The following is a 10,614-nucleotide window of genomic DNA, read 5'->3' on the forward strand; positions in this document are numbered from 1 at the left end:
GGCCGGCGGCGTGGTTCCGGCGACAGCCCGGGTGCAAGGCGTCGGGGGCGGCGATTGCCAGCAGGGACGATGAGCGTCGATTGGGCGAAGAGGCCTGGGGAGGCTGGCAGGGATGAGGCGAGGCGACGAGGCGGCGCAGGTGGGGGGGGTCGGCGAGTGCCTGGCAACGGTGGAACGCCAGGGGAGGCAGAGGGCGCCGGGCGTTAAGGTGGTGGCCCTGATCCAGAAGTGGATCGAGGAGTGGGGGAGGGAGCGAGGGGAGTGGGGAATCGGGGAGGGAGAAGTGGGAGGGATTAGGGTTTCGGTCGGGTGGACCGGGATTAAGTGGTGGGGGTGTGGGCCGGCCCGTTCGGGCGGAACAGGCCAACTGGGCCACGAGGACCAGCGGAGGGGTGGGTCTTTCTCTCTTTTTCTTTTCTGTTTGTTTTCTGTTTTTGTAGTTTCTTTTCTTTTTATTTATTTTCTTTTCTCTTTTAAATCATTTTAAATTATCTAGGCATTTTATAAAAACGTGTTTACTTCACTATAATTACCGATGCAATAATAGACATAGCCCGAACATTTTATTTTAATATTTGAAAACTTTTGTCGTTTGACTTATTTAGGATTTGAATTTGAAACGGTTTTGAATTAACCCGAGATTAACAACAGTAATTAAGGTGACGTGGCATCATTAGTAGAGGAGCACTGTAGCTTAATTACCCGGGCGTCACAAATAAACCAGACGAAAATGATGAAACTATTCAACCAACTTATGTATTAAAAGTAGAGATAAATTCCTTGATCAACAAGGAGAAACCTCAAACAAGCTTACAACGGTGAGCTTGTAGCAACCGCGGTACGTGCCCATGCATTACTGGGCGGGTCTCCTTTGGCAGTGGCCTCGTCAAACAACCAACTACTGTCAAAGAAGACTTGCCCAGCGATGCAGCCTTTGTGCCCCATGGAAAGGTCATGCACGGTATATGGTTTGCATAGCCACGTAGTTGCTTGCTTTCAGTACGTTGTGAAATGTATAGTTATAATTTCAAGTGTTGCTTCCTATCTGCAGGCCTGAATAGTCTAGGACCTGATCAAGGTGTGAGAAGAATTGGTATGCTCTACAAGTACGCTAGCCGGCAGTAGGCAGGTGCGGCCGCGGTTGTTATCAGAAATTTCGACAAGTGACACATTGTTGAACTAGCATCTCAGTGTGCATGTAATCTGTATATATTCCGTACTAGTGGAAGCTATAAATGTTTCCCAGACTTTTTGTGATACAAACCATGTTTTTTTTAAAGAAGGATGACCCCCGGTCTCTTTATCTGGGAAATGCATGCGGCCATTTTATTGATTATTTCTGAGGACCATACAAAGTAGTATAACAATATGCCTGAATCCACCATCTTGGCAACATCTGCCGCTACTCCAATCCATATGATGAAGGATGCAAGCTGGACCAAATACCTAAAACTCTCACCTAAACCTAACATCTAAAGCCGGAGGCCCCGACCGAGCCACATGCCGGATCCAGGACACAAATCGGTCCGACGCACTCACATGTGTCGTCGCCGCAATCTTTCAACTGGTCCATCTTCAGAGCAGATTGAGGTGCCAACCTTGGTAGGGGCCTCCGCCATTGACGCCACCATGAAGCTAAACGACGACCTCCACCTACGCGAGTCCATCTCCGAGCAACAGACGCAGATCCATGCTAGGATAGGGCCGCACCACCGCCCTCGCCCACTACCCACAAGCGCCACCTAGCCCCAAGGCTCCCAAACGGCGCCTTCAAGAAGGGAACGACGCCATGAGCGCCGTCGCCGCCCAACAAAGTTAGGGCTTTCGCCCGGGAGACCTAGGGGAAGGGGAAGTGAGGGGATCAGTCCATACTGACGCCACCAAGGAGGGGAACGGCGCCCTCAGGCGTCGCCGTCCATGCGGCCGGCCATGGCCGACCAGGGATTTCGCTTGAACTAGATCCCCGCCACCAGCAGCGCCTCCTGTACAGAACCGGTGACCCAAGGAAGCGCGGCCCGACGAGGATGGCCCGCACGCCGAACGGGGGAGGAGGGGAGGCGCCAGATCGCGCGCACCGGTCGCCGCCGGCCGCCAACGACCACCGGATCCCGCCGCCCGCGCGGCCGGGACGCCAGATCCACCGCCCGCACGGCTGCTAGCCGGCCGTGCCTTGTCAATGGAGTCGCCGCTCCAGATCCGGGGTTCCCCATGCAGAGGCAGGGCAACCGAGGCCCCGCCGCCACCATCCTTGGCGCCCCGGGCTTGCCCGGCGGCTGCCTCAGGCGGCGGCGAGGAACGGAAGCGGAGGAGGGGCGGCTAGGGAGGAGGAGGGAGGAGGAGGAGGGGCGGTTAAGGCGTATGATTAACACATACGACAATAATGTAGATCGACCTCTAAATTTGTGAGTGTAAGACATAGAGAATAAGTGCTACAAAAAAGTTTGACCGAAAATGAGTTTTGCCCCGCTTTATATATAAAGCAACAACCAAGAATTATGATACGACAATGCACCACACAAACGACAAAGGAAACTGCAAGATATTACGGTGATGAGGATGGCAAGAAAGCCCCAACACAACAAGCAAACAACAAAATAAAGATTGAATCATCGCTTGGAGTACTAGGAGCCCTTATCCACGATCAGGTAACCGGAGCCGAGAATGAAGCCAATTTGAAAGTGAGACTAGCCGTCAGATGAGGATTTGCCGTAGCCAAGTGTTTAGTTGTTCTTCTACCCGGTTGACCTATGTCTAGTTAGGGCTGAGCAACCATTTACTTCTTCTGTTCATGCAACACTAGCTTTGCATGTCAGTGTACGTTGCTAGTTATTGCCCTTATAACTCAACTTATTATTTCTACCTATCAATAAGATGGTACGCACTCTGTGTATTCGCGATAAAAAATCCTTTTCCCCATGCCTCTCGTTCCTAAGTCATGGCCATGCCAAAATAGCGATGGGAGCAGGATTTTTTTTTCTCAACTGATGATAAGAAGCATGGAGAGAAAAATTAATAAAGAGATAGTCTGCATATTTGTTTGCTTAGCTACATTCATGGATCACGACAGCACTCACATCTCTAGCATATGTAAAGAGAGGATAGAGATATATATGACGGCTTTACACTCATTGTACCAAAATTCTTCAAGGGCAAACTGACCATTGGTTTTTACGTTTCAAGTACAAGTACAGTGGTTGGTACGGTGTACCATGCTCTCATCACGCAAGAGTAAAACACACCTAACATCAATTCCCACTGTCTTCGTCACATGCAGCATTAAGCCGCTTTCATCAGCATTTACTAGTGGACGTCGAGCATATCCTAGACCAGTGATCGATCACAAGTTCACCAACACGTCGCCGAATCCAATCGAAATGTAATACTAACAATTGGCCGTGTGCAACTCGCGGAATCCTTGAACATATCTTTCACGTACTGGAAACGCCAACATATCTTTAAATACACCTATCTAGCTTGTGCCGAGGATAATGCTGGTTCATTCTCGCGGTCTGGCAAACATGGCCCCGCATGCCATATGTGCCTATATATTCGTCGGCGGAGGAGGATAAACCTCGATCCTGGAGAGTAGGCGGCGTGAGCCTGTGGCGTTTGGTTCACGGGCAAAGATATCCTTAACCATGTGCCTGGGGATAGCCTTTTTTTGTTGTTTGGTTGTGAGGGATTAGATGAGTTGGATAGCCACATTATTTTGTTTGGTAGGGAGGATACAGGTGGGTAGGGATAACAATTTGTGTGTTTGGTTGAGAGGATGAAAGAGTGGATGATTGTGACACTCACCATTTTGTTTGAGGTGGTGAGATTACCCCTCCAATATGTAATTTCAGCAATATAGATGTATCAAATCTGGGCTCAACTTTGATTTTGAAATTTAGAAGTAAAATTTAACATCACAGACCAACATAACATGTCAACACCAATAATTTCGAAAATAGGAAAGTGCAACTTCATAATCAGAGTCCAACATTTTAGTCAAGTAGCAACTATACATAATAAACTAGTAGTGCATGAGATGTAGATATGAATAGTACAGCATCTCTACGTTATACAACCCATAGTTCATAGTCTGGTTGACATCAAAAGTAAGTCATACAACCCAAAGTCCATAATGTTGGGTCATACCAAAAGAGGTCATGCAAATACCACACATGCCTTCAATCTTCAATCATCCATTGGAGGGAAGGTGTTTTTGACACACTTATCAACCCAAATACTCTTTTGGTCCTTCTCCAAGAGTTGAAACGCCATTGCAATGTTCGGATTCTCAACCAAGTAAGCAAAATAATGGGCAAGGTAATCAATACCAAAAAAGGGAATATCTTGCATGCCCTCCCAAAGGCCCACCATGGAGTTATTCGTAGACTTGTTCGTAGAGATGCTCGTGGAGCTGTTGTCGGTGCTAACACTCCTCTCTATGGCAATAGCAAGCCTTTCACCCACTGCCATAAGGGTTGATTGCAGCCCCTCATCAACACTAGACTTTGTTTTGGCCCTTTTGGGATTGGGAGCCACTGAATCGCCTCCATTGCTTGACTTGCTACCTTCTTCAAGTGGGGAAGCATCATTATCTGAAATTTCATTCAACTCGGTGCCAAGGGGGTCATTTGAGCCTTTCGTATACTGACCCGTGGCCATAGTATTGCCATGAATGATAGCCATCTCATTATAGTGCTTGAGAGGCTTGTTCAGAAAAGGCTCATCCTATTTGTGGTCCTAGAAAAAAGAAAACAACATCAACAAGTAGACATGTAGCAAGTATTTAGCATAAACAAATGAAATCCAACAAGTATTTGACACAAAGAAACTCATTTCAGATTATATTTTACATGTGCAAACAAATTCCAGCAAGTAAATGGCATATAGAAACTATATCCAGCAACTATTTAGCAAAAACAAATGAAATCCAGCAAGTATTTGACATAAAGAAACTCATTTCAGGTTATATTTGACATGTAGAAACAAATTCCAGCAAATAAATTGCATACAGAAACTATATCCAGCAACTATTTAGCAAAAACAAATAAAATCCAGCATGTATTTTACATATAAAATTAATTCCAGCAAGTACATGAGATGTAGACACTATTTCCAGCAAGCATATGGCATATACAAATTCATTTAAGCTTATATTTGACATGTAGAAACAATTTCCAGCAACTAAATGGCATATAGAAACTATTTCCAACAAGTATATGGCACATAGAAACACATTCCAGCTTGATGGAGTTAGTACTTGACATATAGAGATACCTTAATATGGTTAGTGTAGTGCTCATGGTCAAGAACGATCATAGACTGCTCATCATCCCATAATGCACCACTCAACCCCCTAAGTCTGAGTATTGTTCCCCATTTCCTCCTCCATGTCCTATTGTGATTACCAATGTTGGCATGAGTCGAATTGAGCTGAAAATGCTCATTCATAGCAGTCGCACAACGAGCTAATTGGCACTTCTTGAAGCCAGTTGATGTTCTAACTCCATCACCCACAACCTTGCATAGGTGTTCAAGCATGAAGGAAGTCATCGGAGCTGTCCATACAACTCGTTTAGCCTCCATTTCCTATAAGGTTATGCACAGATGTGTCATGACTATAATAAATTTTAGTAAGTAAAAGAGGTAAGAACATTATATTCAGCACACAATCTCTCATCACCAATAACTTTCAGCAAGTAAAGGAGGTAAAAACATTCAATACAACCCATAATGTGGCATTACAAATAAATTCCAGCAAGTACAATGTTTCAAAAAAGAAGAACACAACATAACAATGGTTTAAATCAAGCTACTACATATGATTCTGCTGCATGTAGTTCTGGAGGTCTGCCTACATATTATCAGCGATTCCTTGCCTAAAATTAACCATTGTTGTATGTTCACTTGCTTGACCACTTGATGATGAAGCATGGTTAATATTGGCAACCCACTCATCCTCGGGTATGATATACTCATCTATCCCATCATTGATGACCCAATTGTGAATAATGAAGCAAGCTACAACAATGACTACTTGAGTAGGATATTTGAAAAATGGGGTAGCATCATCAAGTATTTTGAATCTTCCCTTGAGTGACCCAAATCCACGTTCTACGGTCGTGCGAAGAGAAGAATGCCTAAGATTAAATAACTCCTTTTCATTTATAGGAGGATTATTCCCCCACTCATTCAAATGGTATCTCACTCCACGAAAAGGGGGCAAGAACCCTGGCTTGGCTCCATATCCAGCATCAACTAGATAAAATTTTCCTAGCATATGAGCAACAAGCGGGTTACTTTGTTATATTTGATAGTGCCATTGACAAAATGTTGCTAACTCTCATTACCTTCTGGTACACGAAGACCATTTGGACGGTATAACGCATCACGTAAAACTAGCGCATCATGTGCTGACCCCTCCCAACCAGCCAAAACATATGTAAACCAAAGATCAAAATCAACGGCTGCCATAACATTTTGAGTTGTATGGATCTTTCTACCACGAAATGAAGGCTCCATGTCCTTTGTTACGGAGGCTCATACATGTGTACCATCAATAGCTCCGATACAATCCTATTTCGTGAAAAAAAAGATGAGGATTAAGATCTAAGTCAATCCTAGCCTACAAAATCAAAATTCTGTTGTCACTCGTCCTCATACCTTAAAGTATGGATCCCACCAGTAGTTCCCTTCTATTTTGGATTGGGTCTCCAACGATGGCTTCCTAATAAGGTCACCACGTAGCTCTCCAACAGCATGAAGGACTTTCTTGAAATAACAACTTACAACTTCACCAGATCTACCAAAGTTGCCACCTATTATCCTATTCCTAACATTGTGTCCAACGGTGTGGCAAAACATAGCAACTTGTTGTTCAATGGACAAATGAATCGTATCTTCAAGCAACTTACGGTCCCGGAAAAGTTTACAAAATCGAAAGAAAGGTCCTCTCCAAGCCTAAGCATGTTCACACATGTTGTTTCATCCATCCATTTTTTATTATCTAGGTACTCACTTCTCATCCTATCCCCTCATCTATTGGCCCATAACATATGACAGCACGCCTTATTCTTTATCTAGACTGAACTTCCAATGTCATCATCGAGACAAGCATATATGACACAACCGCAAATATAAGCCTCTTTTGCTTGATGTCCATCTACAATGCAACAAACAATAATAAATTGATATGAATCTACAATGCAAATGCTTTTAAATCTTGCTTATCTATTCATAGTAGAAGTACACAACAGAATGTACATCAGTTTATACCTTCAGAAGAGCAGAGAAGTTGCAAACAAACAACGATGATGCAAAAGAGTGTCTCCCGTCCAAGCTGCAGAAAATAAAACGAGAGGAAGAAGTTATTAGACACATATATGGGAAGAACATAGAGGTTTGACACGAACAGAGGGGTTCCTCACGCCGGCGTTGTACATTTCAGTGAAACCAGCGACCAAACCATGTCATTCCCCGCAGCCACATACCCAGCCGACCAAACCCTGATCAAACGACCAGACATTGCCAAAGGAGACTTGCCCGACGATGCAGCTTTTGTGCCCAATGGAAAGGTCATGCATGGTCTGTGGTTTGCATTGCCACGTAGTTGCTTCCTTTTAGTATGTTGTGATATGTGCAGTTGCAATTTCAAGTGTTGCATCCTGTCTGCACGCCTGAACAGTCAAAGTCCCAGTCATGGTGTGAGAAGAATTGGTATGCGCAGCATAAGTAAGCCGGCTGTCGACAGGTGCGCTCGCGGTTGATATCAACTTGGACAACTGAAGCATTGTTGAACTCATGTCCCAGTGTACATGTAATCGGTACTAGTGAATTAGTTTATTTATTAGTATAGTGCATATGGAAGATTTGGAACTTTACAAACTGAGTCATTAGTGGCTACATATTCTTTTCAAACTTTAATGGATAGCTATCCTTTTGGAACTTTTGTGGGTAACGAAAAGCGAATCCGCTATCAGTCGTCGACGCACTATGCTAGTAGTTTTCTCTTGTTTAGTTTCGGCTTGTGAACAAAGGTCCTCTTGAGGCTTGTATCGAACTTATTTATTTTCTGTTTTTTATTTTGGACCTAACTTGTATAATGCTTTAAGGGATTCTGTTTGCTAAAACCGGGCAAACGCTTATTCTCAACATGGATGTGCTGTCATCCTCTCTACAGACAATTGTTTACAAAGGGGTGAATGTAGCTCATTAATCAAATTAAAGAGGTAGATAATTCGGACCAGATGGTACATGGGAACTTTATATATAGCTCTAAAGGAAGTACGGCGTGCAGCATTCCGTCGGGAGGAAAGCACAGCCATGCAACTGGATGTGGCCCTGGCGCGCTGGTGCTCGGTGGCAATCAAGAAGCAGGCGCCAGCAGCTGTACATGTAATCCTGCTCACTTGACAAGGGATGCGGTGGTCTATGAGAAGCTTTCCCCTCGCCTTGATTCTTATGTGGACAGTCGGTCTTCAGGGCTAAAACTGATCTCCATCAGTATTGAAGATCGATGGACCAAAATACCCTTGTAGAGATATTGAAAGGGGGTGTACTGTGTCCGCCTGCCCGATACCTGCTGTTCCCAAATATAGTGCTAAGAAAAATTGGTTTATATTTTTAGCACCTTGCATTTGATTTGGCTCTTAGCTAATCCCAGCTATGCACAGGTGATTTTATAGCCACTAGCAGGCAGAAGGCGCGGCGACACGCCGCGCCCGTGGTTGAGCATGTGTGTATGTGTTGTTTTTATATTTTGAAGTAATAGAAGCCGTGGTGGTGGTATAGTGGTCGAGCTGGGGGCAGACACTATTCTTATTTCTTACATCAAGAAAACAAAGTACATTCAACTGAAGTAATTTATAATTCTGCATGGTACATCCAATAAAAATAAGAGTATTAATTAACCCTATTCAAACCCATCACCATTAACTCTAAAATAAACATAATACTAGCAAGATGCTCGTGCATTGCACGGAACATTAAGATGCATTTCTTTACAAAACACCTGATGTGATTGACCCATGCAGGAGTAATCCCATGTGTAAAAACTAATGATATCTCAAGAATTTTATCGAAAAAATGGTATCTCAAGAATTTCATCGAAAAAATAAAAGATTAGAGATAAGGTGAGGAGGAGTGTTGCGTGATGGTGGCTGGTGGTCGGACTGAGCGGAGGCATGGGGATGGACGGCGCCGGCAGGCGGCAGCGGCCACCATGCTAGATTGTTCCAGAGACATCCTTTTTTAATTGCTCAGCAATGAGGTTGTGAGAGATAAGGATGAACAGGGCGAGGCCTTATCTGTAAATGTGGAGAGAGATGCGGGTATCTTTTGTAAAATTATCACAGTTTGTTTTCTATCCGTCAGATATAGATCGGACGGTCTATATTACAAGATGGCAGGCACACTATCATCACCAACTCGATTTTTTATAAGAATAGAGATATGAGACTGAACTTTTTAACATAAATGCAGAGGGCAACAACTTTTCACATTCTTTCTCTCTATCCCTCTGCATATATGTTAATATGAATGTCAGTGGAAGCAAATGGATTATTTCTACGTAGAGAATAGTCCCTCGTGGGAACGAAACTACTTTACGCACGACAGTGCTCGCACGACCCTTACACGACGACTGGTCCAAAGGTGCTAATTTATGCATCAGACTTGATCAGAGGCTGAGCTGATTGATCGTGCGTAAATCGTCCAAAGAGCATCGTGTGTGTAGCACTTCTCTCGTGGGAATCACAAGGACAACCATTCCTATTCTTTTCTAATTATGTGTATTATGGAAACGCTAGCCGGGACAGTAAGAGCTTCTCAGCGAGCATGTGAGCAAGCTCCCGGATAATCAATAATTGAAATAGGACTTCCAGTAGGCATGATCTTGCAATTGCAACTGTGACTACTCAATACCTTTTTGGATTTTGAATATACTCCATTGTTCTATTGATAGAGACAATAGATTAATGGTAATCTTATGAGAAGCCAAGCTGCAAAACAAAAATGCACTCTGTCATTTCAAAATAAAAATAAAAAGAATTGGACAATCAGCATGAACCATACAAAACACCTACATTTTGTCTTCCTCTGAATTTCTATTGATCGGTTGCTTTCTCTTAATGAACAGACACAAAACACAACAAAATTGACCCTAGAGTAACAACGGTGCACGAAATAACAACAAGGAACATTGAGCAAGGTAACCTTGCCCTTCATTACAAATAGTATTCTGGTGACCTATTCCTGAAACTACTATCAGGATGAAACACACAAATTTGTAATACTGTGGGTACTTAATATATTGTTTTCCAAAGATATCAGGACTACTCAGTTTTCTCTTTCTCTTGACTCACCCGAACGGAGTATATTAATCCAGAAAGATATCTAGAGCAAAGAATATCACATAGTGGGATTATAGAAGACTCCTAATATAAGTTGAATGTACACAAATATGGTGCTTAAACAATAAACCATGAGACATAGGATTTATGTGCAAATCCAAAAAAACTGATGGATACATCAAAGTTTTTCTTTACATAAATATGCAAGGGCATCTGTGCATGGGTACCTGAAACAACCTAAACTGAAGTTCACAACCCTTCATAACCCAGATGT

The 10,614-nt window shown here is 43.5% G+C and overlaps 1 pseudogene; it reads right to left on the minus strand.

The window, feature by feature from the left end:
- Positions 1-6,648: 6,648 nt before the first annotated feature.
- LOC147992262 (uncharacterized) lies at positions 6,649-7,153 on the minus strand (annotated as a pseudogene).
- Between the last annotated feature and the right edge of the window lie 3,461 nt (positions 7,154-10,614).

This window comes from Triticum urartu, chromosome 1A (genome assembly GCF_056163025.1).
Source record: "Triticum urartu cultivar PI428250 chromosome 1A, HENAU_Tu73, whole genome shotgun sequence".
NCBI lineage: Eukaryota > Viridiplantae > Streptophyta > Magnoliopsida > Poales > Poaceae > Triticum > Triticum urartu.